Source organism: Chiloscyllium plagiosum, chromosome 5, assembly GCF_004010195.1.
Source record: "Chiloscyllium plagiosum isolate BGI_BamShark_2017 chromosome 5, ASM401019v2, whole genome shotgun sequence".
Lineage (NCBI taxonomy): Eukaryota > Metazoa > Chordata > Chondrichthyes > Orectolobiformes > Hemiscylliidae > Chiloscyllium > Chiloscyllium plagiosum.
Window position 1 is genome coordinate 62,617,976 of NC_057714.1, and position 15,595 is coordinate 62,633,570.

Genomic DNA, 15,595 nt, shown 5'->3' on the forward strand with positions numbered 1-15,595 from the left:
TTAACAGTAACAAGAAAATGACTGAAACTTCATTGTTATATATACAGTACCAGCATCTCCCTATGCAGCAGATAAGACTTTGCAACATTAGAATGGCTCATCATGGGATGAAATAGTACACACTCCTGATGCATCTTGTTTGGGCTGAGGAGGTGGAGGAATGAGAATGTGTCACACCCCAATAATAGCCAGCTAACCCACAGTATGTAGAGAAATAATTATAGATACTCCAGAAATATTTGTTTTTTGAAGTGGTGAATTTCTGGGTTTGTCAGTATTAGAGAGCAATAGATGATTTGTCCATACACAAAGGCTGCAAAAGATACAAAATACAAACTTACACTTATACAGTGCCCTTTCTGACAACCAAGGGTTTTACAGCCAATGAAAGTGCAGTCAGTGCTCTAATATAGGAAATATAGCGTCAATTTGTGCTAAATCTTACAAAGGATACCTATTTTTATGATGCCGATTGACATATATTTGCCAGAATACCAGAGATAACTCCCCTCCTCTTTTTCAAAACAATCGCTTGAGATATTTTATGTATAACTAAAGGGTCAGGCAGGATCATGCTTTAACATCTCCTCCAAAGGACACCAACTGTTTGTAGTCAGCATTCATAGTGCCTCTGGGTCTGCAGTCTGCCAGGAAGCTGGAGCAGAGGCTGCAAAATCAGGATATTCTGTTCTTTATCCTATTCCAGCTTGAAGCTGAGCTTCACCCTGTTCCTTGACAGTAAAGGAATCAGGGCTAGGCGGTGCACCCAGTACCTTTGTTTGGATTCCCATCAGCATTTTTCTATATTCTGCACCATCAGGTTCCTCCTCTGTTATCTGCAGCTGTGTTTCTACCATGCCTTCTGGTGAGCTGGCAAATGAAGAATGCTTTATTCCTGGTGCAACTAAACCTACTCCACTGACTCACCATCTGCTGATCTCTGTTCCACATTAATTTCGAAGGATTGTGCAGTGCCAATTCTGAACTCACGGCTATGAGTGTCTGGTTAAGTGACGGAGCTGTTATGTGAGCATAAAGCTTGTAGCACCATAGGAGCTGCTGCTCATGATGAAGCATGCTGCCACCATCCACTTTATGTGAAGGAGACTACAGGGCCTGCTTGGTCTAGTGTGATAGAGATTAACCACTTCCTGGAGGAGAAAGTGAGGTCTGCAGATGCTGGAGATCAGAGCTGAAAATGTGTTGCTGGAACAGCACAGCAGGTCAGGCAGCATCCAGGGAACAGGAGAATCGACGTTTCCTGAAGAAGGGCTTATGCCCGAAACGTCGATTCTCCTGTTCCCTGGATGCTGCCTGACCTGCTGCGCTGTTCCAGCAACACATTTTCAGCAATAACCACTTTCTGGTCAAACTAGAAGAGCCTTTTAACAAGATATAATTCTTTTCATGTTAGCAACTAGTTATAAGTTATATTGGTAAGATGGATATTGTCACAGAGACTTTGATGAAGATCAGATGTCAGGTCTCACTCCTTTGAGTATCGAAGCTCCTTTTCCCACAGGTCCATATGGCATCATCATGGTAAGTGGTACTTATGGCACTCCTCAGTATTAACCCTTTCAGACTGATATACAACATGGGTCTTGTCATTAGTGCTGTGTTATTTCTCTCTTTCCATTTTCTGAGGTTCCAGTTGCTCTGTAGGCAAGCAGGGAATCAGAAAGGTAGGATTGGCATGAGGATGAGAGTGGGGCGAAACACAACAGATTTATGCACGAGGCAAAAAGCCGAAAGAATTATGGACACTGGAAATCTGAAACAAAAAGAGAATTTGCTGGAAAATCTCAGCAGGCCTGGAATCACCTGTGGAGAGAAATCAGAGTTAACATTTCAGGTCCAGTGGCGTTCTTCAGAATGGAAGAAGGGTCTGAAGAAGATTCTGAAAAAGAGTCACTGGACCTAAAAACTCCCACTAACCAAACCATGGCATCTCTTCTTTCCAACATCTGCACATCTAATGCATCCAGTGTTGCATCCATCACCATGCAATACTGTCTCTGCACTGGTATCAACTTTGCAATAATTGCAGCAGTATTGTTGAATGCAGCTTCCCTTTACAGTGCAAGATGGTGTCAAAGAAAAAGCATAATAAAACAGAACATAACATCATAAAATAGTGTTCTGATGAAGGGTCACTGTACTCAAAATATTAACTCTGCTTTCTTTCCATCGATGTTGCCAGACCTGCTGAGTTTTTCCAGAAATTTCCAATTTTGTGCCTGTTAGCTAATGTCATTATTACCTCTGTGATTCAAATAACTCTGGTGGATTAGAACAAAACCCTTTGATGCTTGAAAAATATCTAATCACCAGCTTTAATCCATTTTTGACAGGCACTTAGCTTTGAAATTGAAATGATCACCTCATGTTATTTCCTTCTCAACGAGCAGTCTGTTTTTTCGATAGCTATGACCATGATCAATGCTTGGTTGAGTTTTAACTGCTAATGATTTTTAGTGTACAGAACAACCTCGATTATCCAAACATCGATTATACAAATTGCGGATTGTCTGAACAAGATCTCAAGGTCCCATAAAAATGTTACATCAAAGAGGTAATTACATTTTACAAGACGAAGTGTTAAATGTTATTGCTGGCAAAACAAAGAAACACAAGCACCTCAAGCAACAGCGACTGGATTTTTTTTCAAAAAATAACCAACCTCTATCTCAATGAATTTTATTTATGCAAAAGGTGATTTTATTTGTAAAATATCATGATTTTTTAAGAAATGTCCAGTGTTTGTACATATTTTATCGATTGAATGAAATAAGAACTCTGGAAACGTGCTTTTTTATGCAATTTTGTTCAGTATGGTTTCCTTTGTTTATGATCAGATTAGTTATCCGAACACAATATTCCCCGCCCATTTCGATTGGATAATCTAGTTTGTTCTGTAATAGGAATCTATTCAGATGAGACGGGAATGACAGTTTCAGGAAGTTTTTTTCAATGAATCCTCCTTTCCCCTCTGTAAATGTTACATAAAAGTGGAACACCTACTCAGTCAATTATATTTTCTAATATTCAGAGATGTTACTACACACCCTGGAGCAGGTGGGACTTGAACCTGGCTTCTTGGCTCAAAGGCAGGGGCACTACCACTGTACCTCTACTCTAATTAATTAATCAATTAACCCAATCATATGCTTAAATATTTCTTATATTAACAGATTCATGTTTAAGTACTTGTTATATTGAATAAAAGAATAAAAGAATAAATAAATATTTGAAGACAATGCAAACAACCTTTCAGTGAAACTAATAAAATGTAAACAAAATTATGCTTCCACAGTCTATATCTCACCATTTAATAACATCGATCGGTAACAAAATTGAATAATTCATATTCCATTTCTTTCTTTGAACAAAGCAAAAAAAACTATAAGATTTCACCACAAAGAGATCCAAGAACAGTTTGCCTTGTTCATGTGTTTTTTAATAACCCGCCATGCAACTCGGCATCCCTCTCCAAGGATCTCTAATAATTCTTTGGAGCCAGCTCATTTTTTCTGAAACAGAGTAAGAAGCAATAATTTGCATCAAGCCACTTTATTTTGGAAATCATTTTACTTTTTAATGTTTCCTTTATGGTGGAAAGGTCAATCCTCAGCTTTTTCTCAATATGTATTATTTATCCAATGTGCATTGTTCCAAAGAAAATAGGGTTAGCAGCATAACATTCTATGGGTAAACTTCTCTCAAATTTCTCTTTGCATAAGATAGAATATGGGATAAGTACACTCTGGTCTCTGCAGTTTCTACTCATGCCAACGTTTAAGCAGCTAAATTGCTTTTAGCTACTGTTTTTATTTTCCTGACTTTCGAAGCCAGCATTCTTCTCCACCAAGAATATGAATAACTCTACTGTACTTGAGTAGACGTCCAGAAAATTAGCATAAGATTATCATATAACAATCCTTTTTAGCATTGTTAAAAAGGATTAAGTTTAATACATCTAGATTACCCATGGCTAGAGTGTACATTTTCCCGTATTTAATTTCGTTATTGTTTTACTCGCTTCAAGAGTTCTTCAACAGTAGCATTTTTCATCAATTGCTCAGTTCCCCTACATCAGAAGTGACGTTAGGTTTAGTCTGAGTACATAGCCAGTTTAACAGTTCAATTAAACTTCTCTCAACTGGTCTGTTTCTTCCCTGATTGCAAAATCATGTTTCAGTGAGGACATGATCCAATTTATTGGGATTTGATTAATACTTCTCAAGTAGGTTGATCCCAAGTGATTCCTGCTCTATGTCTAACTCTGTATATTTACAGAGTACCAGAATCTGACTTCCAGTCATAAACTCCTTTTCTATTTTATCTATTATGCATTACTCAGATTCCATCAAAACTCCCCAGAAAATCACTCATGTCCACCATAAAGATGCCTCCCAGCTTCTCTCTGATGATTCTAGTTGAACATTGTTGGGTTTATTTTGAGGTGAATACGTCTTGCTTTCAGCAAGATGGCTCAACCTGGGAAACACAATACCTTCTGACAATAATGGCACTCTCTCACACACTGTCGCACACACTCACGCACTTACACTCACTCTCTCACACACTCAGTTGCTCACCCTCTTTATCACACACTCTCACACACACACTCACACTCAGGGATTGGATATCAATAGGGTTTGGGAGCGGGGGTGTTGCAGGCTTCAGCTGAACTGTACAGGACACTATAAACATGAAAGGGAGTAGCAACATTACTGATTCTGACCTATACTAAAGGTTGGTCAATGATTGCTGTCATTCAGCCTGTCAATAGGGATGCTCTGCACCAATTGACTGCTGTGGGTACTGCCCATCCTGATTGACAGCATATTTGACCAAGGAGTGCAGTCCTGATGTGTCACACTTCGGAAGGTGTTCTCCTGGGCCCTCAACACTATTACAGGTTCATGAATTGTGTCACCCAAATTTCATTATGCAACTCCACTGGGGGCTGTAACCCAGGGTTTGGAAAGCCCTGAACTAGGGCTTTATATTGCCTGACAATACAACAGGTCCACAGCCGATACCATATCCCTAGCCCTGCACTCATCCCTGGAACATTTGGACAAACTCCTGCTTACTGACTACAGCTCCGCCTTCAGAACCATTATCCCCTCAAACTGATCTCAAAACTCTGAAACCTTAGCCTTGGGTCTCCCCTCTGCAATTGGGATCCTCAGCTTCCTGACCGACAGACCACAATCAGTGAAGATACTAATTGCACCTCCTCCACAATGACACTTAGCACTGGAGCCCTCCAAGGATGCGCCCTCAGCCCCCTACTGTACTCTCTGTACACCCATGACTGTGTTGCCAAATTCTGAATGAGCACCAGCCACAAATTCTCTGATGACACCACTATGGTAGGACTGATATCTAACAATGATGAGTCAGAATACAGAACTGAGATAGAGGGCTTGGTGACATGGTGGAATGAGAACAACCTCTCTCTCAATGTTGGCAAAATTAACAATCTAATCATTGATCTCTATATCAATGGTGCTCCCATCTACATCAATGGAGCTGAGGTTGAGAGGATGGAGAACGTCAAGTTCCTCAGAGTGATGATAATCGACAACCTGTCCTGGACTTCCCACGTAGATACGATGGTCAAGAAGGCACAACAACACCTCTTCTTCCTCAGGTACCTCAAGAAATTTGGCATATTCGTAAGGACACTCACCAACTTCTATAGATGCACCATTGAGAGCATACTATCTTGGTGCATAATGGCCCGGTATGGCAACTGGACTGCCCATGACCATAAGAAACTACAGCAAGTTGCTGTGCAGCTTGAACCACCATGGAAGCCAACCTTCTATCCATAAACTCCATTTACATGGCTCACTGTTGTGGTAAGGCTGCCAACATCATCAAAGACCCCTCCCACCCGGTTATACTCTCCTACAACCTTTTCTGTCAGGAAGAAGATACAGAAGCCTGAACACACGGACTAGCAGGTTCAGGAATAGCTTCTACCCAGCCGTTATTAGATTGTTGAATGGATTCTGTAATTTCAAATAATGCTGATCTTGCTAATGCTGATCTCGCCTAGTGCATGCCCTGTGTGACATAACCTGTATGCCTCTAAGTTGATCTGTACATCCTTGCTTAATCTGATCTGCCTGCACTGCTCATAAAGAAAGCTTTTCATTGTACTTAGGTACATGTGACAATAAATCAAATCAAATCTGTTAACGGGTATTTTGATCAAAGTTTTCAAGATATTAAGAGAACAGATTGGATAGAGAGAAACAATTTCCCCTTCAGGAGTGCCTCACATGAAGCAGCACAGACTAAATGCCAGAAGCAGACCTTTCAGGAATGAAATCAGAAAACATTTCTAGTTGTGAAGGCTGGTGGAAGTGTAGAATCCCATTCTGCAAATGGCAGCTATTTCTAGATCAACTGGAAATTTTAAATCTGAGATTGATTGCATTTTATTATCCACAGGTTTTAACAGAAATAGGATAGAGGCAGAGTCACGGGGCAGAATTTCATGCCTCTGTGGAACATTTAGAATAGCAGATTGTGTCATAATTAGGCAGTAGGCAAAAAACACTCCATTTCCCCTGACAGAACGTTAAAGGCTATTGAGTTCTGAGAAGCTTTCACCTTCATAGTCAGGAACATGGTTTGAATTAATTAGCAGGTCATGAATACTGATTAACAATTCAGCCTCCTGGAATTTCATTCATGGGTATGATCTATTTAGCCAGAAATGCGAAATATGCATGTTCATAACTCCTATATCTAGCTTTATACATATATTGAGGCATGGAGCCAGCAAAGGAGACTTCTATCTCCAAACTTCAATGAGGACAAATTTCTTCAGTTACTTAGTTCTTTCGTAACTATGAAGTTTCTTTGCATCAAAACTCACAATGTTAACGGTGAAGCCTTTCCATATGAATTAGCTCATGGAGAGTTCCCATCATCTGTAGTCTGGTTTGTAGTTAGTGTTATCCAGTGGAGGTAGCCATACTAGCTGACACCAACAAAGCTGACCAAACCAGGCAAGGGGACTGAATTCAAAAAGGGGCTCAAATCAAAAGGTAATCCTTTGTGGTTGTGTCTTTGGTCCATGCAAGGCATTGGGGAAAAACTGTCAGTGTTTCTCCTGGTTGTGATGGAAGGTCAGTCAGCTGATCATGTGTGAGCAGCTGAATGTTGTATATTTTATATTTTACGCGTGAACCCTGATGGATGTGAAAGAGGCAACACTACTCTGTCTCTGGTAACAATGCAGAGATTATGTCCTTTAGTTTTTCATTTCTTAATTTAGCACCTAGCTCCTCCTACTGACCATGTAGAACCTGCTTCTTTGTTGTGACTATACTGTTGCTACCTACATGGACCAGAACCACTGGATCCTGTCCCAGAATGCATTGTCCTGAACAGATGACGCCAAGCATCTTGAGTATCATAGCTACACTCAGCCGGGCAAGTGGGAAGATATTTGCTTCGGGATTCCAAGCCTCTGACCAGCTCTATTACACTCCTGCTTTGTGTTGTACATGACTTTGGGGAGTAAGGAGGTGAGATATTTGCTTCGGGATTCCAAGCCTCTGACCAGCTCTTATAGCCACTATGGCTAGTCTGAACATAGAACATTACAGCACAGTTCAGGCCCCTCGGCCCTCGATGTTGCGCCGACCTATCATACCAATCTGAAGCCCATCTAACCTACACTATTCCATGTACATCCATATGTTTGTCCAATGACGACTTAAATGTACTTAAAGTTGGCGAATCTACTACCGTTGCAGGCAAAGCATTCCATACCCTTACTACTCTCTGAGTAAAGAAACTACCTCTGACATCTGTCCTATATCTATCACCCCTCCATTTAAAGCTATGCCCCCTCGTGCTCGCCGTCACCATATTTGGAAAAAGGCTCTCCCTGTCCACCCTATCTAACCCTCTGATTATCTTATATGTCTCTATTAAGTCACCTCTCAACCTTCTTCTCTCTAACGAAAACAGCCTCAGGTCCCTCAGCCTTTCCTCGTAAGACCTTCCCTCCATACCAGGCAACATCCTAGTAAATCTCCTCTGCACCCTTTCCAAAGCTTCCACATCCTTCATATAATGCGGTGACCAGAACTGTACACAATACTTCATGTGCGGCCACACCAGAGTTTTGTACAGCTGTAGCATAACTGGTACAGTTTCTGATCAATGCCAATGACCAGAATGTTGATAGGAGAGGATTGAATTAAAGTAATGCCCTTGAATATTAAGGGGCAAAGGTCAAATTGTTTCTTGTTGAGGGTGGTCATTGCCTGGCATGTATGTGGCACAAATGTTACTTGCTAGGTGTCAGGCCAAGCCGGGATATTGTCCAGGGCTTACTGTATTTGAACTTTGACTGCTTCAATATCTGAGGTGTCACATATGATACTGAACATTGTGCAATGATTAACAACCATCCCATTTCTGACCTCATGATGGGGGGGGGGGGGGGGGGGGGGGAAGGTCAGTGATGAAACACAAAAGAAATTGGTCGGATATTACACAGAGGAATTCCTGTGAAGATATCTTGGAACTGAGATGACGTTTAACAACCACATCTGTCTTCCTTTTTGCTAGGTATGATTCCAATTGAGTAGAGAGTTTGCCCCTGATTCCCACTGACTTCATGCTGCTAGGGCTCCTTGATGCCACACTTTAGATCAAATGCAGCCTTGATGTCAAGAACTGTCACTCTCACCTCCATCTAGAATTCAGTTATTTTGTCCACATTTGAACCAAAGCTGCAAGGAGGTGAGGGACTGAGGGCAACAAATCTGAGTGTCACTGAGCCGGTTGTTGCTAAGTAGATGCTGCTTGATAGCATGACTGATGATACCTTCCATCACTTTACTGATGATCAAGAGTATACTGATGGGACAATAACTGGCCAGGTGGGATTTGATCTTCTTTTTGTGTACAGGACATAAACTGGGCAATTTTCCACATTGCTGGACAAATGCCAGAATTGTAACTGGTTGCCCTGCTTTAAGGAAGTACATTATTAAATTGGAGAGACACAGAAAAGATTTAGAAGATGGTAACATGACTTATAAGGAGAGGCTGGATATGGTGGAACTTTTCTCATTGGAGTCTAGGAAGCTGAGGAATGACCTTACAGAGGTTAATAAAATCATGAGGGGCATAGATAAGATTAATAGTTAAGGTCTTTTCTTCAAGATGGTGGAGTTCAAAACAAGAGGCTTAAGGTGAGAAGAGAAAAATTTAAAAGGGACCTGAGGGGAAATGTTTTCACACAGTGGGTGGTTCATATATGGAATGAACTGTCAGAGGAAGTGATAGATGTTACAACATTTATAAGATACCTGTACAGGTACATGAATAGGAAAGGTTGAGCAAAGTATGGGCCAAATGCAGGAAAATAGGACTAGATTGGTTTGATAGGCATGGATGAGTCGGACTGAAGAGTCTGTTTCTGTGCTCTATGACTATCTTTTGGCAATTTGCATATAGTTTAAGCAATAATCCAGAGATTATTCCTTCAAGGTAAAGGATTTTTAGGTTAATTCTAACTACCGATACACCCTGTATGGCACCTTCCTCCTGCTCCTGCCCTATGTATTTTGTTCTGTGATGGACCACAACAATTGGATTTGCCCCTCCTTTTCCTATAAGGTCCCATTTCAAGATGTTCCTTATCCTGGCATCAGGTAAGCAATATGTTCTTTGTGATTTGGGATCATGGCTTTTGAGAATGTTATCTATCCCCATAACTACAGAATCTCCTGTGATTATAAATTCGAGTTACAAATTGGTGTAGATTTTGTGACTGCTTAATGTTTTTCAAAATTTCATTCACACGGAAATAAAATGATCAGTTTGCTAAACGAATTCATAAGAACTACTGCATGATTATTCTTTAATCTAACTGCAAGATCCACTGTCAAAATGTGTAGGTAGTGAGCACAAAGTGCCAACATACAGAATCAAGTTTATAATCTTGGTGCAGTTCCTCCATCAGAACATTTCCTGTCTGAATGCACTGCAGCCAAACATCATTACCTACTTTATACAGTATATTGTTGTACTCCAGAGTAAATAGAGCTTTTGTTAAAACATTCCTCAAAATCAGCCACCACAGAATAAGACCATTAAATGGTTCACGTAGTTAGGAAGGAAATAACTATCTAAAAATTGTCTTGAGAGTAGCTCAGTGAAAGTTTTGGTCCAAACCACAGAGGCATAGAGAGAGAGAGAAAGGTGAGGGGGGAGGTGGGGAAGGGGGGAGGGGAAATAAAATCAAAACAATTGAAAGAAGCCTGCTTTCTGTACACAAAATTTGTAATTTCAAAACTAATATCATGTCTCTAAACAAAATCAATATCATCTGAAGTTTAAAATTTTCATGGCCAAAATTACATTGATCCAAAACTCAGTTACCTCCTATCATGCATGTAATAATCAGCGATATTACTGATCCAGTCAGGTTAATGATACAGAATAAAATACATTTGCCTATTTCACCAACTTTTTGTGTAAGGAACACCCTCTGAAACTAATATAGTCATTGGAAAGAAATTATTTCTAGTGTATTTGAGATTTATGAATAATGACTCTGTGCTTTTTATTTTTAAACAAATAGCTTAAGGGATGAATGCCCATGTTTGGTTTGGGTTTCCAAGGATCTTGTTCTAAAATTTTTGTTGCCAATTGAGGCTGTGGTCAAATAAATCCACTCCCAACATGATAAGCAGCAAAATACTCCCTGACATCTTTGGTATTCACCACCATAACCATCCAACTCATTCTTCTAACAATATTTCTGTTCAGGTCACATAACCTTGGTACTCATAATTTCCAGTTCTCTTGTGGCAAATTGTCTGAATCATTACATCCTGTGCCCTTTAAGCTTCTCAATAGGACAGTGGAACATTTATTTCCTTCAGAGACACAATTCTTGCAAACCGAACCAATGACTCTTACCTCTGATTACCATAAACTGAACTATTTTTAACCCATTAAAATTCTTGGTCTTATTATCTCCTCTTGCATATCCTCCACTGCTAAATGTTTATCCAAGGTGGGCTCATAAACCAAACCTGTCCCTTGACCACTCCTATCTCGAAGGACAAGGGCAGCAGATACCTGGGAGCACCACTAACTGCAAGTTCCTTTCCAAGTCACTCACCATCTTAACTTGGAAATATATCACTGTTCCTTCACTTTGGTTGGGTCACAATCCTGGAATTCCCTTCCTAATGGCATTGTGGGTCAACCTACACCACTTGGACCACAGTTATTCAAGAAGGCAACTCATCACCATCCTCTCAAGGATAATTAGGAATGGGCAATAATTGCTGATCCAGCCAGCAAGACCCACATCCTTCCAGTGATTTTAAAAAATGAATTGCTTATTTCCTTCTTATGCCAAAAATTACTTTTCCTCTCAACATTCAATAAGACACAAGTCTTTACAAGATTCAAATATTGATCCTATTGCTCTATATGTTGGCTAAGCCAGTTTAAAGTCTCTCACACACTCAGTAGCAGCTACATTTTGATGTTCCACAGCTCTTTCCACATAAAGAGGAAACCAGAGATTAATGATTCAGCGGCGAATCTTTCCTCATTACACAGAACAAAATGAATTGTACATTAGCATAAACAATACTAATTAGATGATATGGGATGGGAAGTGATATTCCTGATCATATTCATATTAAATGAAGCAGGAGGAGAAATTCAGTCAGAAATGGATGGAGTTTAGAAGCACGAACAATTTTCTAATTGAACTGCATAAAACTTATTGAGGACTTGACAGAATAGATCATGAGAAAATATTTCCTCTGGCTGGGGAGTTGAGAATATTGTGTCACAATCTCAGAATAGCAGGGAAAACAGTGGAGCAGCAATGGTAGGAGTTTCCGAGGGGGGGGGGGGGGTGGGGAGGAGTGTAGCATGGTTCAGGAGGCACAGCAGAAATTTATCCCATGGAAGAAGAAACATACTAAGAGGAGGACAACAAAACCATGGCATAAGTCAGATATAGCGTAACAGAAGATGAAAAAGTATAGTATTTGGTGAAGATTAATAGGAAGCCAGAGGATTGGGAAGCCTTTAAAATCAGCAGAGGATAACTAAAAAAAACAATAAGCAGGGAGAAGATGAAATATGAGAGTAGGCCAGCCAGTATTATAAAAGAAGATTGCAAGAGTATTTTTTTAGATATATAAAAGGCAAAACAGAGGTAAGAGTGGAATTGGGCTGCTAAAACATGAGGCTGAAGAAGTAGTAATGGGAACAAAGAAATGGGGGAGAAACTGAATGGGTATTTTTCATCAATCTTCATAGTGGAAGACACCAGCAGCATACCAGAATTTCAAGAGAATTGGGTCAGAAGTAAGTATAGTGGCCATCACCAAGGAGAAGGTGCTAGGGGAAGCTGAAAGGTCTGAAATGGGTAAATTACCAGACTGAATGGACCACACCCCAGAGTGCTGAAGGAGATAGCTGAGCAGATTGTGGAAACATTGGTGGTGCTCTTTCGAGAATTCCTTGGGTCAGAGAGGATCTCAGAGGACTGGAAAATGGCTAACACAACCCTCCTGTTAAAGAAGAGAGGGAGGCAGAAGACAGGAAATTATTGGTATGCTACCCTGACCACCATAAGTCTTAGGTCTGGCAAAGTGCCAAAAAAGTACAGATATGCAAGACAAGGCAGTGTGGGGATGCTATGAGCATCAAAGCACAATATCAGTGAATGCTAGGAGTGCATGTGAGAAGATCTGGAGATACAGACTGGTCAGTTTGTGAGTTGGGTTCCTGTCCTTGCATCCAAATTGACCAACCAGCAGCATTACAATGATCAGTGCCAGTGTATCCCGAAGTGCAGCTTTAAAATAGAGAACTGTATTTTACATTCGTCGGAAACAAGCCATGAGTGTGCAATGAAGCGGGAGGTTGCAGACAGTCACTGCCCATGGAGCATGCCATGAGATGTTGCTGACAATTGTCCAAGATGGAGGCTTCAAGGAGCAAGCAACGGGCTGGAGTCACTAGGTACCTCCTCTGGTTTTCATTTCAGGAACTGCCACCAATTTGTTTCTGTCAGGCTGGTGGAAGAATAGGAAACTGCCTGTCAATGAAGCGAGATGAGGGAATAATTTCGTGCTAATTGCATGCCATTCAAACTTTGGCGGGAAAGTCAGACTTTTCCTTTCTCACTGCCAAGAGTCTCATTTCTGCTGATCTCACCACATCTTCACAACAGACTCACCAATTCACCATTGGGAAGATTCTGCCCAGAATTTTTGTTTTGAACATTTTGAATACAGAAATTTAAGTAAGATTTTTTAATAAACTAAGATTTTTCTGAAATATTTCTGATAAAACGAGATTCACTGTGAAAGCTTTTTGTCATCAGAACAAAAGCAAAAATCCCAAATTTCAAAGGGAATAACAATTTATTATGTGTGAGACAAGGGTGCTGATTAGATGGCAAGTAGGCTCTGACTGGTTAAACAGTGACATGGAGAATGCATAGGAACATTTGTCCACCACCACACAATGCCTGGACATATCCTTTCTGTTTGCAAGGGACAATACCCTGCAAATGAATGTATTTAGCTTCCAGAAGGCATCAGTGAGCCACATTGCAAGTTTCACAAAATCATAACCTGGTTGTCAGTATAATTCTTCGCACACATGGGATAATTATTCATATTGATGCCATTTGATAATTTTACTCTGTCGGAAACACCTTACAATTTAAAGTATACAACCAAATTTATATCCATTTCACCCACAGGTGAATAGTGGCAGAAGCTGGTTACAGGTTCAAGGTCATGAAGAAGGGGTTGTGGTAGCAAATGAAGTTGGCAGCTCTCATCGACCCACCCTCTACCTGATGCCTATCCCTCAATTATGCATAACAAGGAGGCTTCCCACTCTCCCAGGGCAGGTGCTGATGAATCACTGAACATGGGTTTGCTTCCTGTACTTCCTGCATGACAAGTCTCAAGCCTGCTTTACAACCAGCAATGGTGGCATAATACTCTTAAGTGTGCATTAATTGACTACTGATAGGTCTTAATTGGCAGTGGGGTAGGAAAACTCCACAGGCCATCCTTCCACAGAAGTAAGCAGGATGCTGACAGGAAGCGAGTGGGGTCCCCAGTGGCCATCACCTCATTCAGTTAAATACTTTCTACCTTCAAACACACCGTGGGGTGGGCATTAAATTCTATCCATTGGATCTATATTGACTTGTTTCACTGATATCTGATCCCAGTAGCTATTATCTATGTTGGGTTTACCACAACATGTCAGTAAGCCTATTAGTGAATGGTGTAGGAGGAGAGGAATGGAAATGAAATCAGCTCTCACTTCTGCTCTTACATACTGTCCAACAGAAGTCTTACAAGTTTATTTGGAATATGAGGTTAAATTCTGTCTATTCCCTTCATTAACACAAAGATACTGAGGCCACCACAGTTCAGATCAATTATTCAGCTCACTGAAAAGATGAAACTGAACTCTACAGTTCAACTTCTCAGTGTAACACCTCAAAGAGTCATCAAGGGAGTTTGCTAAACAAGATCTTCTCGAGTTTGAAAACACTGTGAAACCGCTGGCAATTTATATCAATGTGAATATTAAATGTGTGAGAAGTTGAATGGCTTAAGTAGCTTAGAGCATCTGATAAGTCATGAAAACAGGTACAGGTAAATACTAAATAGCAATCTAATCGGCTGCAAGTGACAAAGCAAAATATCTAAACCAATTGTTTTTAACTGGGCTTGACTTCACATGGGTGTCACTGCAAATGTTTTTCATTATTTCTCCCACCGACTCTTTGCTAAACTTCCTTTCTAAACAAGAAATGAGGTAGTCTGAGGCTGCGGAATTCTTCCAGAGTGAGTTAATTCTGTTCAGTAATTAGTCAACAGGACATGTTCTGTCCACCCTGATGCATATTTACTGCAATGTGGAAAATGTCTCGGAACTGGTGAAGCTGTGATTATGATGTCAGGTAAACTTCAGGATGAACTAGGATTAGCATTCAAACCTATGAATAATCGAGAATCTAATTACTTCACTGATTAGAGTTGCTGCACAGTCAAAATATTTTAATATTAGTGACATTTAAGTCTCAAGTTTGAATTTTAAGACTTATCTTGTTTAATGAAATAGGCTGTCAAATACAAGGGTACGTCTTCACAAATCAAAGTTCTAGATATTTTTAAATCAATCTGGCCAGCTGTGGTGTGACACACCACAGAAGGAATTTAAACCCAGGCCTTCATGGCTTAGAGGTAGGGATACCACCACTGCATGGTAAGATCCTTCAATAAGCTGACCCGTTAGCAAGATGTGTCATTAAGGTATGCCCAGTTTTATAACATTCATGCATCTAATATATATATATAAAATTATATACATATTGAATAAAAGGTGAATGGTAAATAATATTCAGAATAATCTCTTTGTAGTATAAAATTATCAAGTTATTAACTACCCTAAATAGGTAATCAAGTATTCATAAATGAGTATGGAATGGTTTGAAAAAGCCTTATATAACTGGGAGTGGGTACAGAGTTAA

The 15,595-nt window shown here is 40.2% G+C and overlaps 1 protein-coding gene across 2 annotated transcripts in view; it reads right to left on the reverse strand.

Moving 5' to 3' along the window:
• LOC122549933 (raftlin-like) overlaps positions 1–15,595 on the reverse strand; it is a 103,514-nt gene that overhangs the window by 65,893 nt on the left and 22,026 nt on the right. The gene's annotated exons all lie outside the window — the stretch shown is intronic.